This window comes from Triticum aestivum, chromosome 3A (assembly GCF_018294505.1).
Source record: "Triticum aestivum cultivar Chinese Spring chromosome 3A, IWGSC CS RefSeq v2.1, whole genome shotgun sequence".
In the NCBI taxonomy this organism is placed as follows: domain Eukaryota; kingdom Viridiplantae; phylum Streptophyta; class Magnoliopsida; order Poales; family Poaceae; genus Triticum; species Triticum aestivum.
Genome location: NC_057800.1, coordinates 620,502,406 through 620,518,077, shown reverse-complemented (window position 1 = coordinate 620,518,077; position 15,672 = coordinate 620,502,406). Strand labels below are relative to the sequence as shown.

At 49.2% G+C, this 15,672-nt stretch overlaps 1 protein-coding gene across 1 annotated transcript in view; it reads right to left on the bottom strand.

The window, feature by feature from the left end:
* Positions 1-149, bottom strand: part of LOC123062641 (nuclear pore complex protein NUP62) — a gene marked incomplete in the record, with an annotated part of 7,409 nt that extends 7,260 nt beyond the window's left edge. Inside the window, 1 exon segment of the mRNA XM_044486241.1 lies at positions 74-149.
* Positions 150-15,672: the final 15,523 nt, after the last annotated feature.

The window sequence follows — 15,672 nt, the reverse complement described above, 5'->3', positions numbered from 1 at the left end:
GAAGGGGGAGGACGAGGTGGATCCCGCGCCGCCGGAGTTGCCGAACGCGAAGGAGGTCGCCATGGCCGCGACGGCGTGCGTGCGGTCGCCGATTTGGGGCGGATTGCTAGGTTTTAGCGTGGTTTTGCCGCTGACCCCTCAGCGATGCGTCTTGAGGGATTTCCTTAGAGGTGCCTTCTGAAATATAGAGTTTACGAGGGGGGGAGAAGGGAAGTAATTAGGAAAGATAAGAGGACGCGGGGTATCTACTCCCGACTATACCTGGCCAAACCTCGGGCTGGGCCTAGCCAAGCCCGAGCCAAAAAACCTGGGCCCGAGCCTGGCCCGGCCTGGCCATCGGGCCTAGTTTTTGGGCCCAAGCCCGGCCTGAACATGCAAAAGCCCGCCGGGCCTTGGGCCGGGCCCCTTTAGAAAACTGCAAAAATGACGGGCTCGGGCCCGGCCCGGCCAGGTCACCGGGCTCAAAATCTAGGCCCGAGCCCGGCCCGGGAGCAGCGTCGGGCCGGGTCGGGTCGGGCTTATTCGGGCCGGGCCGGCCGGGCCGGGCAGCCCATGGCCAGGTCTACTCCCGACCTTCTCAAATGCTCCTTAATGAACAGTAAAATACCTTTGGCAAAAAATTTTGTGTGCTTAAAAAAATATATCATAAAATGGATATTGGGCAGCATTTTTGGAGTTCTGATTCAAAGTTTGCATCCAAAAGAATTTACTGTTCATCCCGAGCTCAAATCAGCTCAAGGGTAGAAGGGGACTTTCGTCTATAAAAGCACCGCTCTAGCCGATATCGTGAAAGCTCTTACTGCAAAAGTGTTCCAGGGTATACTACAAAAAGTTTTTACGGTATGATGTGTGTTTCGGCAGAATAGATCCCATAAAAATCATTTCAGCACAGATGTGGAGCCCACTAGTCAGTTGTTGAATTTACAACAAGGTCCCTGACAAAAGCATAACACACCCTAAAAGCAAAATGTAAATTACAATAGGGTCCTCTAAGACGCCAATGATGACACCGTCATCCTTGAGCATGACTCTGGTGGTAGAAACACGCCAAGAAACCCGATTCCCTCACTCTCCCGTGACCCGTAGGAATCGATCAATTAAATCAAAACCCAACAACGGGGATAATCAACTCGAGCTAGTCAGAATGGTGGCCATGAGGAGATGGCTCGTGCGGCTCCAGCCCCTGCCCCTCCTCGCTCAGCAAACCCCTTGTCGTGTCGTCCCACCACCCATCCCCCACTGCCACTTCCTCAGCTCCTCCTCCTTCCCACCAGCGGCATCCGCACCCGCACCCCCTCCGCCTTTCAGCAGCGACAGAGTGATACGTATCCAACGTATCTATAATTTATGAAGTATTCATGCCATGTTTACAACAATTTTATATGGTATTGGTATGATTTGAATGGAACTAACCCGGAATGACGTTGTTTTCATCAGAACTACCGTGGTGTTGTTTTCTGTGCAGAAATAAAAGTTCTCCAAATGCAGCGAAACTTTTTGACGGTTTTTTTTGGAACAAAAGAGGCACAAGAATCTTCGTGGGAGGGCCATAAGGTGAAGGAAGCGAGCACTACCCACCAGGGCGTGCCAGGGGCCTTGGTCGTGGGCTGGTGGGTAGTGGGCATCCTGTGACCCATCTTAGCGTGAGACCGACGCCAAAAAAATCATATAAATAGAAAAACCACCATAAATAACCCTAGAACTTTGACTCCGCCCCTACACGCCTCTGTACCTTGGAAATACCATCTGGAGCCCTGTTTCGGCACCTTGCCGGAGGGGGAAATCATCACCGAAGGCCATCTTCATCATCCCGGCGGCCACCATGATGAGGAGGAAGTAGTTCACCCTCGAGGGAAGGGGTATGTACAAGTAGCTATGTGTTTGATCTCTCTCTCTCTCCCTCTCTCTCTCTCTCGTTCTTGATTTGGCTTGATCTTGATGTACCATGAGCTTTGTTAATATAGTTGGATCATATGGTGTTTTCCCTCTCTATCTTATTATGATGAATTGAGTTTTTACCTTTGAGATTTCACTATTATCGGATTGAATACTTTTATGGATTTGAGAACACTTGATGTATGTCTTGCATATGAATACTCTGGTGACAATGGGGTATTATATTGACTCACTTGATGTATGTTTTGGCACTCAACTCGCGGATTCCCGAGGTGACATTAGGGTAATCTATGCATAGAAGTTGATGCACATTTTGTCCTACTTTCTCTGGTAGAAATCTTGGGGCAATCTTTGAAGTTCTTTGTGTTGGATTGAATATTATGAATCTGAAGTTGTTTGATGCATATCGTATAATCAACTCACGAATACTTGTTGTGACATTGGAGTATCTAGGTGACATTAGAGTTGATTAATGTGTATCATATGGTGTTATTTTATTATGGACTCTAGGGTTTTTTGTGACACTTATAGAAATACTTCAATAGATCGATCGAAAAGGATAACTTTGAGGTGGTTTCTTACCCTACAACAATTTCATCTTATGTTCTCCGCTAGACAAGAACTTTGGAGTGATTCTTCATCGCACCTTGAGGGATTGTTATATGATTTAATTATGTTAGTACTATTGAGAGATTGCACTAGCGAAAGTATGAACCCTAGGCCTTGTTTCTAAGCATTACAATACCGTTTGTGCTCACTTTTGTTACTTGCACCTTGATGTTTTTTTATTTTCAGATTACAAAAACCTTTATCTACTATCCATACTACACTTGTGCCACCATCTATTCGTCGAACTAGTGCACCTATTGAAGGAAATATGTCCTAGAGGCAATAATAAAGTTGTTATTTACCTTTCCTTATATCATGATAAATGTTTATTATTCATGTTAGAATTGTATTAACCGGAAACTTAGTACATGTGTGAATACATAAACAAACAGAGTGTCCCTAGTATGCCTCTACTTGACTAGCTCGTTAATCAAAGATGGTTAAGTTTTCTGACCATAGACATGTGTTGTCATTTGATGAACGGGATCACATCGTTAGAGAATGATGTGATGGACAAGACCCATCCGTTAGCTTAGCATAAATGATCCTTTAGTTTTAGGGATAATTAATTTGGTGCCCTTAGTTGTGTCCCACTAGGCAGGTTTACCCCTAGTTTCCGAAAACACTTGTTCCTGCCCAAACCACTTTGCTCCTCTTATACTTTTGCCCTTTGACCGTTTGACCATCACTTTGAAAACTTCATAAAAAATCATACTAACTCAGAAAATTTCAAATAAGATATCAAAATGTTCAGAAAAGCATCACCTATATGTGTATGTCATTTGCATTCATGAAAAAAGTGTTGGTCAGTCGCCATCTCAGTTTTAGCTCATATGGTCTTAGCATGAACATTAAAATCTAAAAAAAATATAAAAATTCTAAAAACAATTGGTGGCAAACTTTGACCAATGTTTTGAGTGCTTGCCAAGTTTCATAAGGGAATGACATTCGTGGAAGTCGTGGTAAAAAAGTTAAATTTTGGAGCATTGATTTTTTTGCCACGACTTCCACGAATGTCATTCCCTTATGAAACTTGGCAAACACTCAAAACATTGCTCATAGTTTGCCACCAATTTTTAGAATGTTTTTAGATTTTAATGTTCATGCTAAGATCATATGAGCTAAAACTGAGATGGGGACTAGCCAACACTTTTTTTCATGAATGCAAATGACATGCACATATAGGTGATGCTTTTTTGAACATTTTGATATCTTATTTGAATTTTTCTGAGTTAGTATGAATTTTTTATGAAGTTTTCAAAGTGATGGTCAAAAGGTCAAAGGGCAAAAGCATAAGAGGAGCAAAATGGTTTGGGCAGGAACAAGTGTTTTTGAAAACTAGGGGTAAACTTGCCGAGTGTGACCCAACTAGGGGCGTAAAATCAATTATCCCTTAGTTTTATTGCTATTGCTTTCATCATGACTTATACATGTTCCTCCGATTATGAGATTATGCAACTCTCGAATACCGGAGGAACACCTTGTGTTCTATCAAACATCACAACGTAACTGGGTGATTATAAAGATGCTCTACAGGTGTCTCCGATGGTGTTTGTTGAGTTGACATAAATCAAGATTAGAATTTGTCACTCCATGTATCGGATAGGTATCTCTGGGCCCTCTCATTAATGCTCGTCACTATAAGCCTTGCAAGCAATGTGACTAATGAGTTAGTTGCGGGATGATGAATTATGAAACGAGTAAAGAGACTTGCTAGTAATGAGATTGAACTAGGTATGATGATACCGACGATCGAATCTCGGGCAAGTAACATACCGATGACAAAGGGAACAACGTATGTTGTTATGTGGTTTGACCGATAAAGATCTTTGTAGAATATGTAGGAGCCAATATGAGCATCCAGGTTCCGCTATCGGTAATTGACCGGTGATGTGTCTCGGTCATGTCTACATAGTTCTCGAACCCGTAGGATCTGCATGCTTAACATTCGATAACGATTTGTATTATGAGTTATGTAATTTGATGTACCGAAGTTCGTTCGGAGTCCCGGATGAGATCACGGACATGACGAGGAGTCCCGAAATGGTCGAGACATAAAGATCGATATATTGGAAGGTTGTGTTTGGACACCGGGATGGTTTCGAAAAGGCTCAGACATTTTCCGGAGTACCGAGGGTTACCGGACCCTCCCCCCTGGGGAGTTAATGGGCCTTCATGGGCCCTAGTGGAGAGAGGAGGAGGCGGCCAGGTGGAGGCGCGCGCCCCCAAGCCTAAAATCGAATTGGACTAGGGTTGGGGGGGGGGCGGCCCCCCTTTCCTTCTCTCCTCCTCCTCCTTCCCTCCTTCTCCTAGTGGGAATAGGAAAGGGGGGCGAATCCTACTTGGACCAGGAGTCCAAGTAGGACTCCCCCCATGGCGCCCCCCCCTTGGGCGCCACCTCTCCTTCCCCCTTTATATACGTGGGATGGGGACACCTCAAAGACACACCAAGCCTTCTCTTAGTCGTGTGCAGTGCCCCCCTCCACAGTTACACACCTCGGTCATATTGTCATAGTGCTTAGGCGAAGCCCTGTGCCGGTAACTTCATCATCATCGTCGCCACGCCGTCGTGCTGACGAAACTTGTTGGGGAACGTAGTATTTCAAAAAAAATTGCCTACGATCGCGCAAGATCTATCTAGAAGAAGCATAGCGATGAGCGGGGAGAGTGTGTCCACGTACCCTCGTAGACCAAAAGCGGAAGCGTTTAGTAATGCGGTTGATGTAGTCGAACGTCTTCACGGTCCAACCGACCAAGTACCAAACGCACGGCACCACCGCGATCTGCACACGTTCAGCTCGGTGACATCCCTCGAACTCTTGATCTAGTTGAGGCCGAGAGAGAGTTTCGTCAGCACGACAACGTGGTGACGGTGATGATGAAGTTACCGACGCAGGGCTTCGCCTAAGCACTACGACAATATGACTGTCGTGGTTCTAAGTATGACAGTAGAATGGGGGTAGGAATGTAGAGGCAAGATCCTAACTATGGAGTAGTTGTACACGCGAGTTTTACGAGTTCAGGCCCTTATCAGAGGAAGTAATAGCCCTACATCTCGGAGCCCTGAGGCGGTCGACTGGATTATGCGCGTATGTGTTACAGGGGGTGTGAACCCTTGTCCCGGAGGAGGGGGTGGCTTATATAGAGTGCGCCAGGACCCCAGTGTAACGCCCCGAGACCGATGTGCCAGGTGTCGTCCAGATATTCGTTGTTGTTGCATTGTCATTGCTTGCGTGTCATGCATTGCATATCATGTCATCATGTGCATTTCATTTGCATACATGTTCGTCTCATGCATCCGAGCATTTTTCCCGTTGTCTGTTTTGCATTCCGGTGCTTCGTTCTCCTCCGGTGGTCATTTCTACCTTTCTTTCGTGTGTGGGGATTAAACATTTCCGGATTGGACCGAGACTTGCCAAGCGGCCTTCGTTTACTACCGGTAGACCACCTGTCAAGTTTCGTATCATTTGGACTTCGTTTGATACTCCAACGGTTAACCGAGGGACCGAAAAGGCCTCGTGTGTGTTGCAGACCAACACCCCTCCAATTTGGCCCAAAACCCACCTAAACCCTCTCCATCATCTAGAGCGTTCGGTCATGATCGTGTGGCCGAAAACCGCACCTCATTTGGACTCTCCTAGCTCCCTCTACCTATATAAACACCTCCCCCTCCCGAAATTCACGGATGAAACCCTAACTTCATCCTCTCCGCGCCGCCGGACACTTCTCCCCCGCAGCCCGGACATGTCCGCCGCCGCTTTCGTCCAATCCGGAGCCGACACGCGTCGCTGTGCCCACTTCCCCGCCGCGCGGGCCCACCATGCCCGGATTCGGCCCGCGCCGGGCCGAACCGGCCCTGCTCCGCAGCCGCGTAGCCCGTTCGCTGCCTCCACCATCGCGTCGCGCCGCCGCCGTGGAACTCCGGCGAGGCTTCGCCGGATCCCCGCCCGGAGTCTTCTCTGCCGCCCGGTCATGCCTCGCGACACACCATTGCCGCCGCGGTGAGCTCGCGCCGGCCCCGCCTTCTGCTCCTCCCTCCCTGGTCTCTCTCACGGCCTCTCTCTCCCGCAGGTGCTCGTCGGCGACGAGGCGTCAAGCTCGTCGTCCCGAGCCGCTCCCGCCTTTTCCGCACCGGATCCGGTGAGCCACCGCCCGGATCTATCCATCCCCGGCGTTCCCCGTCGCTCTCCGGCCGTCGTCGTGCCCTCCGCCCTCACCGGGATCCCGGTGCGCCGTCGCCGCCATGGATCGGGAACCAGATCCCCGCTCGAAGCGTTGACCCTCCGCGTGGGCCCGCAACCGCGGCCCAGCTCCGGCCGGCCCGGTCCACCTTCTCCGGTCCAACTCCCTCCTCCACAGATGGGCTCGGCCCAGTGGTGAGCAGCCCGACTAAATCCCGCCCGTGCGACTCATAACTATTTGACGCTCAGTAAAATTCTACTAAGTCCCCGAAACCCTAATCCATGTGCATATCTTCATCATGCTATAACTTTGCATCCGTAGCTCCGATTCATGCATATAGCATATCAAAAGGTTCATCTCAGAGAGTACATCATTTCATCCCATTGCATCATTTTCATTTGAGCTCATCTTGATGCCTGAAATGCTGTTAGAAGAGGGCTACTTGAGATAATTGTCAGATCTGTTACTCCATTTAGCTTTTTGTCATTTTTGCCATGATTAATATGTGCATGTTATGCCCTGATGCTCTGCATGTGTTTTGTTAAGGGTTTTGTCATCTTTCCAGAGGTGCAACCCATGTATTTTTGTGATGTGTGTGGTGACTTGTGCAAGCTTGCAAAGTGGTGCACTTGCTAATTCTGTTTTTAGGGACTTAGCAATTCCACTAAGTCCTTGAGCTGTTTATCTCATGTTGTCATATGTTCATATTGTTTCCTAGTGATCCGTGCCTCTTTTGAGGATGATCAGTAAGGATGTTTTGTTATTATTGTAGTACTCTATCCATCCATGCCTTTGTTTGCAATTATGGAGCACCCTAGCTTGAGTCAATCGAGCTCTACTTTTGCTACTTTGTGAATCTGGGCAGATTGTCAACTTGTTTGCAATTTTGCCGATGATGTTGTAGTTGATCCGTGCATGATATGCTATTGTTCTTACCATGTCTAGCTTGCATTTTGTGCCTTCTTGATGGATGTATGCTTGTCTTGCCATGACTTGCACCGTAGTGAGTGCATCGAGCTTGTAAACATGCCTACTTGAGTTATATTTCAGCATGTGTCAGTTTTCACTAAGTCTGTGATCTGGTTATGTTTTTGCTATGTTCACATGCTTGCAATTGTATTTTCTGATCCGTTTTGGCTCAAGATCACTAAGGGACTTTTGTTAAGCTCTTTGAGTAGCTCCATGACATGCTTTACTTTGCCATGTTCAGGTCCTGTAGCATGTAGTTTTGTTGCTCCGAAGAGTGCTACCTGATCTGAAATTCCAGACAAGTGTTAATTTCACTAAGTCTGAAATCTGTTTACCATATGCATTTTTGCCATGCTTGTTTGAACCTGTTAATGGATGAATTGGCCATAGCTCGGTGCTAGACTTTTGTTAAGCATCTTGTGTGCATCCCTGCCATGTATTTTGTTGTCATGTTTGGGTGCTGTAGCATGTTCTTTTCGTTGCATTTAGATGCCTACTTGCTGTAAATCGCAGACCGGTGTCATTTTTGAATCGCTTGCCATTTCAAAACCGTAACTCCGATTCCGGCGTTCTTTATATCATTTTCAAGCGATTTCATCTCATCTTTCTAGTGGAACACTTGGTTTTCCAAGTTGAGGCCAGGTTCTTGCATTTCCTGTCATATCTTGCATTTTGCATCCCACATCGCATCCCGCATAGCATATCATCATTGCATCATATTGCTTGATCCTTGCACGTGGTTGATTGTATCCTTGTTGCTTATTTGTCTTGTTTGGGTAGAGCCGGGAGACGAGTTCGCTAACAAGGAGCCCGTTGAGTTTGCTTTCGAGGATCCAGTCAACTCTGACAACTGTGCAGGCAAGATGATCATACCCTCGAAATCACTACTATCTTTGCTATGCTAGTTTGCTCGCTCTTTTGCTATGCCAATGCTACGATGCCTACCACTTGATTTCAAGCCTCCCAAATTGCCATGTCAAGCCTCTAACCACCTTGTCCTAGCAAACCGTTGATTGGCTATGTTACTGCTTTGCTCATCCCTCTTATAGCGTTGTTAGTTGTAGGTGAAGATTGAAGTTTTGTTCCTTGTTGGAACATGGAGATGTTGTTCCTGGTTGGAACATGTTTACTTGTTGGGATATCACAATATATCTTATTTAATTAATGCATCTATATACTTGGTAAAGGGTGGAAGGCTCGGCCTTATGCCTGGTGTTTTGTTCCACTCTTACTGCCCTAGTTTCCGTCATATCGGTGTTATGTTCCCGGATTTTGCGTCCCTTACGCGGTTGGGCTATAATGGGAACCCCTTGACAGTTTGCCTTGAGTAAAACTCTTCCAGCAATGCCCAACATTGGTTTTACCATTCGCCACCCAGCCTTTTTCTTTTCCCTTGGGGGTCGCGCGCCCAAGGGTCATCATTATTTTACCCCCCGGGCCAGTGCTCCTTTGAGTGTTGGTCCAACTTGTCAGCCGCCGGTGGCCACCAGGGGCAACTCTGGGCTGGCCTACCGGAAGTTTGGATGATCCGGTGTGCCCTGAGAAAGAGATATGTGCAGCTCCTATCGGGATTTGTCGGCACATTCGGGCGGTGTTGCTGGTTTAGTTTTACCCTGTCGAAATGTCTTGTTGTACCGGGATACCGAGTCTGATCGGAATGTCTCGGGAGGAGGTCTATTCCTTCGTTGACCATGAGAGCTTGTGATGGGCTAAGTTGGGACACCCCTGCAGGGATTTGAACTTTCGAAAGTCGTGCCCGCGGTTATGGGCAGATGGGAATTTGTTAATGTCCAGTTGTAGAAAACCTGAAGTTGACCTTAATTAAAATGAATCAACCGCGTGTGTTACCGTGATGGTCTCTTTCCGACGGAGTCCGGGAAGTGAACACGGTGTTGGAGTTATGCTTGACGTAGGTTGTTTTAGGAGCACTTCTTGATCATACTTGTATCGACCGTGCGTTGCCTTCTCTTCTCGCTCTCATTTGCGTATGTTAGCCACCATATATGCTAGTCGCTTGCTGCAGCTCCACCTCATACCTTTTACCTTACCCATAAGCTTAAATAGTCTTGATCGTGAGGGTGCGAGATTGCTGAGTCCCTGTGGCTCACAGATACTTCCAAAACCAGCTTGCAGGTGCCGATGAGTCCGTGCAGATGACGCAACCAAGCTCAGGAGGAGCTCGATGAATACCTTGTCCTTTGTGTTGTTTCGTTCTAGTTGATCAGTAGTGGAGCCCAGTTGGGGTCGATCGGGGACCTTTGTCGCATTTGGGGCTCTTCTTTTATTTTGGTTCCGTAGTCGGACCTTGATTGTATTTGGATGATGTAATGCTTTATTCATGTATTATGTGAAGTGGCGATTGTAAGCCAACTATGTATCTTTTTCCTTATGTATTACATGGGTTGTGTGAAGATTACCTCACTTGCGACATTGCTTTCAATGCGGTTATGCCTCTAAGTCGTGCTTCGACACGTGGGAGATATAGCCGCATCGAGGGCGTTACACCCAGCTAGCCCACGTTACAATGGGTTCAATGTACATTAAGGCAAGGCGTTACTGGTAACGCTAGTAATAAAGAGGTATAAATGATCTTTAAGGTTACAGAGTGAATGACCGACTGTTGCCATCCTGAGTGATGTTAGGACTTCTACACTCCGAGTGGTTTCTTGTATCTTTGAGTGTCTTCAAGACTGTCGAGTGGAACATAGCTTTATGGTCGAGTGGACGATGATTTTTCTTCGACTATTTCTGGTTCTTTTAGAGGTGTCCTTGGGGAGGGTATCTTGGACAGATCCATGACCCTACCCTAGGCACATAGCTTCGTCATTAGCCCCCGAATGGATCAGGGTTTGAGTGAGGAAGGAGTTGAGAACACTTCCGACTCATTCTTCGTGCTATGAGTATATCTTGCTCTGGATCAATGAACTGAGGAGATAACATCAACTTCTTTTTCAGTCGCCTTGGTCCATTCTTAGTTTTTGTCGAGTGAACTTTCATGGTAGAGTTCTGAATGATATGTGGAGGATGTTTTCAGTCTGAAAAGTTGCTCTGCTCTCTGCGGATTTCGCGGGATTCGAATTTTGGGAAGCGCGCCAGACGGGCGGGGCCGCGGTAATCGGGGCGGATTAGGCAGGTCGACTCGATCCCCGCACCACATTTTTCGCCACGTATTGCGCGCGCGACTGTTGCGGGATTTGTTTAGATCATCTGGGCCTACCAGTTAGTCACTCGGGGAATGAGCTTATAAAGGCACCGGACCGGGTCTTTGCACACCGTGCTCCCATTTTCTTCCTTCTTCCTCAGACTTCTCCGCCGCGCATGCTTCCGCTCTCGGCGTCGCAACCTCGCTCGGACTCGATCCGCCGCCATGGGGAAAGAGAAGACGGTGGCGTTGGAGCGCGCAAAGAAGGCGACCACGAAGGCGAAGGGCAAGAGGACCAGCCGGGGCGGATCGTCGTCAAGATCCGTCCTGCCGCCGGGCTGGATCCAGGGCGATTGGATCCGCTCGATGATCAGCCAGGACGACCTTGACGATCTGGTGGAGGGGGACTGATCCCCCACAAATCGGCGCGGCTCCCGGGCAACGAGACCGAGCCGCAGCCGCGGGAGGGTGAGTGTGTTCTCCTCGCCACCCATGTCGACCGCGGGTTTTCTTTGCCTCCCCATCCTTTCTTTCGTGGGTTTCTGAACTTCTTCGGGGCTCAACTCCACCACTTCACTCCGAACACCATAGTCTATCTGGCTGCTTTTGTGTCGATGTGTGAAAATTTCTTGGGTTGTCGACCGCACTGGGGTCTCTTCAAACACATCTTCACATGTCGCTCCCAGTCGGTCAAGAAGGCCAATCCGAGTGATGAGAGGATGCACGTGATCCAGATGTGCGGGGGCCTTGGTATCCAGATGAGGAACAAGACTACCTTCCCAGCGATGATCCTTCCCGACTCGGTCCGGGGCTGGCAGTCAACTTGGTTTTACTATAAGACCAGCCGACCCCGGGCCAGTCGACTGGACTTCCTCCCTTTTCCCTAGCTCGAGTGGAGAAGCCCTCGTCCTTGAGGGTGGTCCCAGAAGAGAAGGCGCGGGTCAAGGTGTTGGTCGAGCGGGTTGTCCAACTTGTCCGCGACGGGGTGACTGGGATGGACCTGCTGGAGGTCTTTCTCAGTCGACACATCCAACCACTTCAGGCCCGTGACCATCCGATGTGGATGTACTCGGGACTCGAGGACTCCACTCGGATCCACCCGGAGGACATTAGTGAAGACACCTTGGAGAAGTGGCTGAGGGGAATCACTAGCAACAAAGACAATCCCTGGGGGTCTAGGAGGGTGATTCTATTCGACCACTCGCGCCAGCCGGAACAGGTATGATTCTGCTTTGCCAAGTATCTTCCCGATTCACTGTGTGACACCTTGTTGACGGTCGACTATGTTTCTTTTGCTAGTTATCTTTTCAGGCTCTCATTGATATGTACTCGATGCCCAATGGAGTGCAGGGGCAAGACATCGAGGAAGGAGCGAGCGGGGGCGAGAGCGGCGAGTGGCACTCGGATGCCGAGGAGGACGAGGAGAGCAACGACTCGACTGATGACGAAGAGGTCGACTCGCCTCCTTGCAGAGAGAGGAGATCCAAGCATGCTCACGACCCGGAGAGCACCCTGGACCTGGCGACCGCGCCGACTGGGCAATCTTCGAAGCGCCCTCAGACGTCTTCCCCAGCGCCGATTGAGAAGGCCCCGAAGCAGCTCAAGGTCGTGCCGCCTCCAGCGCCAAAAGCACCGAAGGCCACCTCCTCCGAACTGCCAAAGGCTTTACCCAGGATCAAAGTGACCGTCCCCACCATCTCCGGGTAATCTTCTGACCTGTTCTTTTTGTCGACTTGAGCAACAGAACATGACCGACTGAGTGCGGATGTTTGCAGTGCTGCTACATCAGGAACCTCTTCCTACCAGTACCGAGACGAGGAGATGGAAGACGCGGTTACCTCCAACCCAGGTAAAAAGCTCTTATGATCTTGTTCTTGATTACTTGGTCGATTGAATTCGAGTGGTTTATTTGGGGTCGACTGATCTTCCCTGTAGCTCCACACAACGTCATCGATCTCCCAGACAATGATGAAGATGTGGATCCTAAGCCCAGAAAGAGCAAAAAGGTAGCAGCTGGCAAGGCGTCTCAGCAGGGACCAATGACAACACCAATCGTCCGTCAATCTGAAGACGCGGGCGGGGCCTCTGTAACTTTCACTGTACCCTTGTCGAGTGTATGCCCCGCACCGTCGACTGTACCAGTGATTCCTTCCGTCGTCCCATCTCACGCCCCGGAGGTCCAAGCTGCTGCACCTGGGTCGTCTGCCCTCTTCTTCACCAGCTACCCTGTCCCGGAAAACCAGTCGGATGCGGCTGCGGAAGCCATCCGTCAGGCTAATGTGATGATGGAGCGGATGAAGACGGTGCACGAGAATAGCCAGGTTTCTTACGACGCCAGGGCTGCTCTCCGGGCCAATGTCTAGGTACGTAAACTTTTGACTGACCTTGTTCCGTCAGGATATGCTATCTGAAATATTTTCTTCCATACAATCTCATGTTGTTTGCGTCGAATCTGTACACCCACTGGGTGTTTTGTTGTCTTCGGTATTTGCGCTCTTCCACTCGGTCTGGGCGAGTGGGGTATGAACCGGTGGGGGCACGCTGAGTGCACCCACTGGGTGTAGTCCCCGTTCTCTTTCCTTTCTTTTTTTCCACTCGACCCGGGTGGACCGGTCGAATGGGATCTGAACCAGTGGGGGCACGTCAAGTGCACCCACTGGGTGTAGTCCCCGAGACCGCGATCGACTGTTGGCAGTCGGCCGGGGTCTGAATAGTTTTTTTATATACTCAACCCGGGCGGACCGGTCGAGTGGGGTCTTGATTAGCGGGGGCACGCCAAGTGCACCCGCTGGGTGTAGTCCCCGAGACCGCAGTCGGCTGCGTGCAGTCGGCTGGGGTCTAAGTGAACTCTTTAGGTTTTATTCACTCGGAAGTAAATAATTTTCGATCTTGTTGATTGACACGTCTTTTGCCTCCTACAGAAATCTTGTACTCTCATTTCCAAGTTTGCTGAACTTGAAGAGGAGCAGAGGCAACTCAACCTCGACTTGGAGCTGGCCCAACAGAATCTGAAGAAAGCTCAAGATGAAGCTGCTGGTACGGAAGGTAACTACCTGTCGACTGTCTTTTAATATATTTCTTCGATCTCTTGTTTGATTCGATTGCTTCTTTTGTAGAGAAAATGAAGTTGGCTCTAGAGAAGAAGGACTCGGACCTCGCCGCTGCGCAGAAGGAAGCCCAAGATAAAACTGCCCTTGCAGACTAGAAGCTGGCTTCAGTCAGAGCGCTAGAAGGGGAGGTGAACAAACTGAAGTCCTGCCTCAATGAGTCCAACCGAGAAGTGAGTCGTATGAAGAAGGATAAAATTGTCCTGAATGAAAAGCTGGAGTCTGCGGTCCATAATAGGAATGACACGGAAGCTTATCTGAGAACTCTTGCCAAGAAGCTCTATTTGATGCTGGAAGGTACTCCTTTCAAACTGACTGTGTTGATGCTTGCAAATGAATCCTGTCCTGTCGACTCACTAATTTTTTTAACTGCAGAATTCTGCCAAGACTTTGACGAGGAAACTGGAAAGGTCGAGACGGGTCTGGACCCTGTCGCTTCTCCAGTTTGCGACGAAACTGCAATGAACGTGCTCCGACTGGAGTCTCGTGTCTCCGGTGTCACAAGCTATCTCGCGCGTCTGAAGGAGGCAGTCTCACGAGTCGACTCATTGCTCTGGCCGAGGGTGACGCTTCAAAATGACCTGGAATCCCTGATGGCTCGACTCAACGAGATCCCTGACCGAGTGCAAGAATGGAAGAAGTCCTCCGCCCGGTGTGGTGCTGATGTGGCGCTGTCCTTGGTGCGAGTCCACTACAAGGAAGCTCGTGAAGACAAGCTGGCGGCGATCAAGGTCGCTAACACCAAAAGGCATGACTTCTAGTCCTTCATGGAGACTTTCATTGCTGCTGCCACTCGGATCGTGGATGGAATCGACTTGGACGAATTCATCGAGCCTGCCAGCCCTCCTCCTGGCGAGTGAACAAACTTATGAGACTTGAATCTACCTTAAATTTGCCTCGGAATGCCGAGTGATTACTGTAACCGTTAAACTCCTTCGGGCTTGATGCTCGAATACTTTGATCTCCTGCTTGGAACTTTAGGATTTATCCGAATTTGGTTTATTTCCAAATATGCTTGTGTTTTGCCTTCAAGTGGACTTTGTTCTTTACTCTGAATAATCTTTGTGCTTGAGACGTAGCTCTGAGGTGGTGACTCCAGTCGACCTGCACTTCGTCGTCCTTGCAGATAGGGATGGAGTGCACATTGTACTTGTGGCGTAGCTCCGAAGGGGAGGGTTGCAGTCGACCTGCACCACGTCGTCCTTGCAGATAGGGATGGAGCGCACATTGTACTTGTGGCATAGCTCCGAAGGAGAAGGTTGCAGTCGACCTGCACCTCGTCATCCTTGCGGATAGGGATGGAGCATGCATTGTACTCATGGCATAGCTCCAAAGGAGAAGGTTGCAGTCGACCTGCACCTCGTCGTCCTTGCAGATAGGGATGGAGCGCACATTGTACTTGTGGCATAGCTCCGAAGGAGAAGTTTGCAGTCGACCTGCACCTCGTCGTCCTTGCGGATAGGGACGTGTTTGGGACTTAGGCAAGTAATGGACTGCAGCTAAGCCCCCGAGTGGGAGGGTTGCTTTCCACTCGGCAGGATTTTTTAAACTTAGGCGAGTACTGGACTGCAGCTAAGCCCCCGAGTGGGAGGGTTGCTCTCCAGTCGGTAGGATTTTACAAACTTAGGCGAGTACTGGACTACAGCTAAGCCCCCGAGTGGGAGGATTGTTGTCCACTCGGTAGGATTTTACAAACTTAGGCGAGTACTGGACTGCAGCTAAGACTCCGAGTGGGAGAACTTAGGCTAGTACTAGACTGCAGCTAAG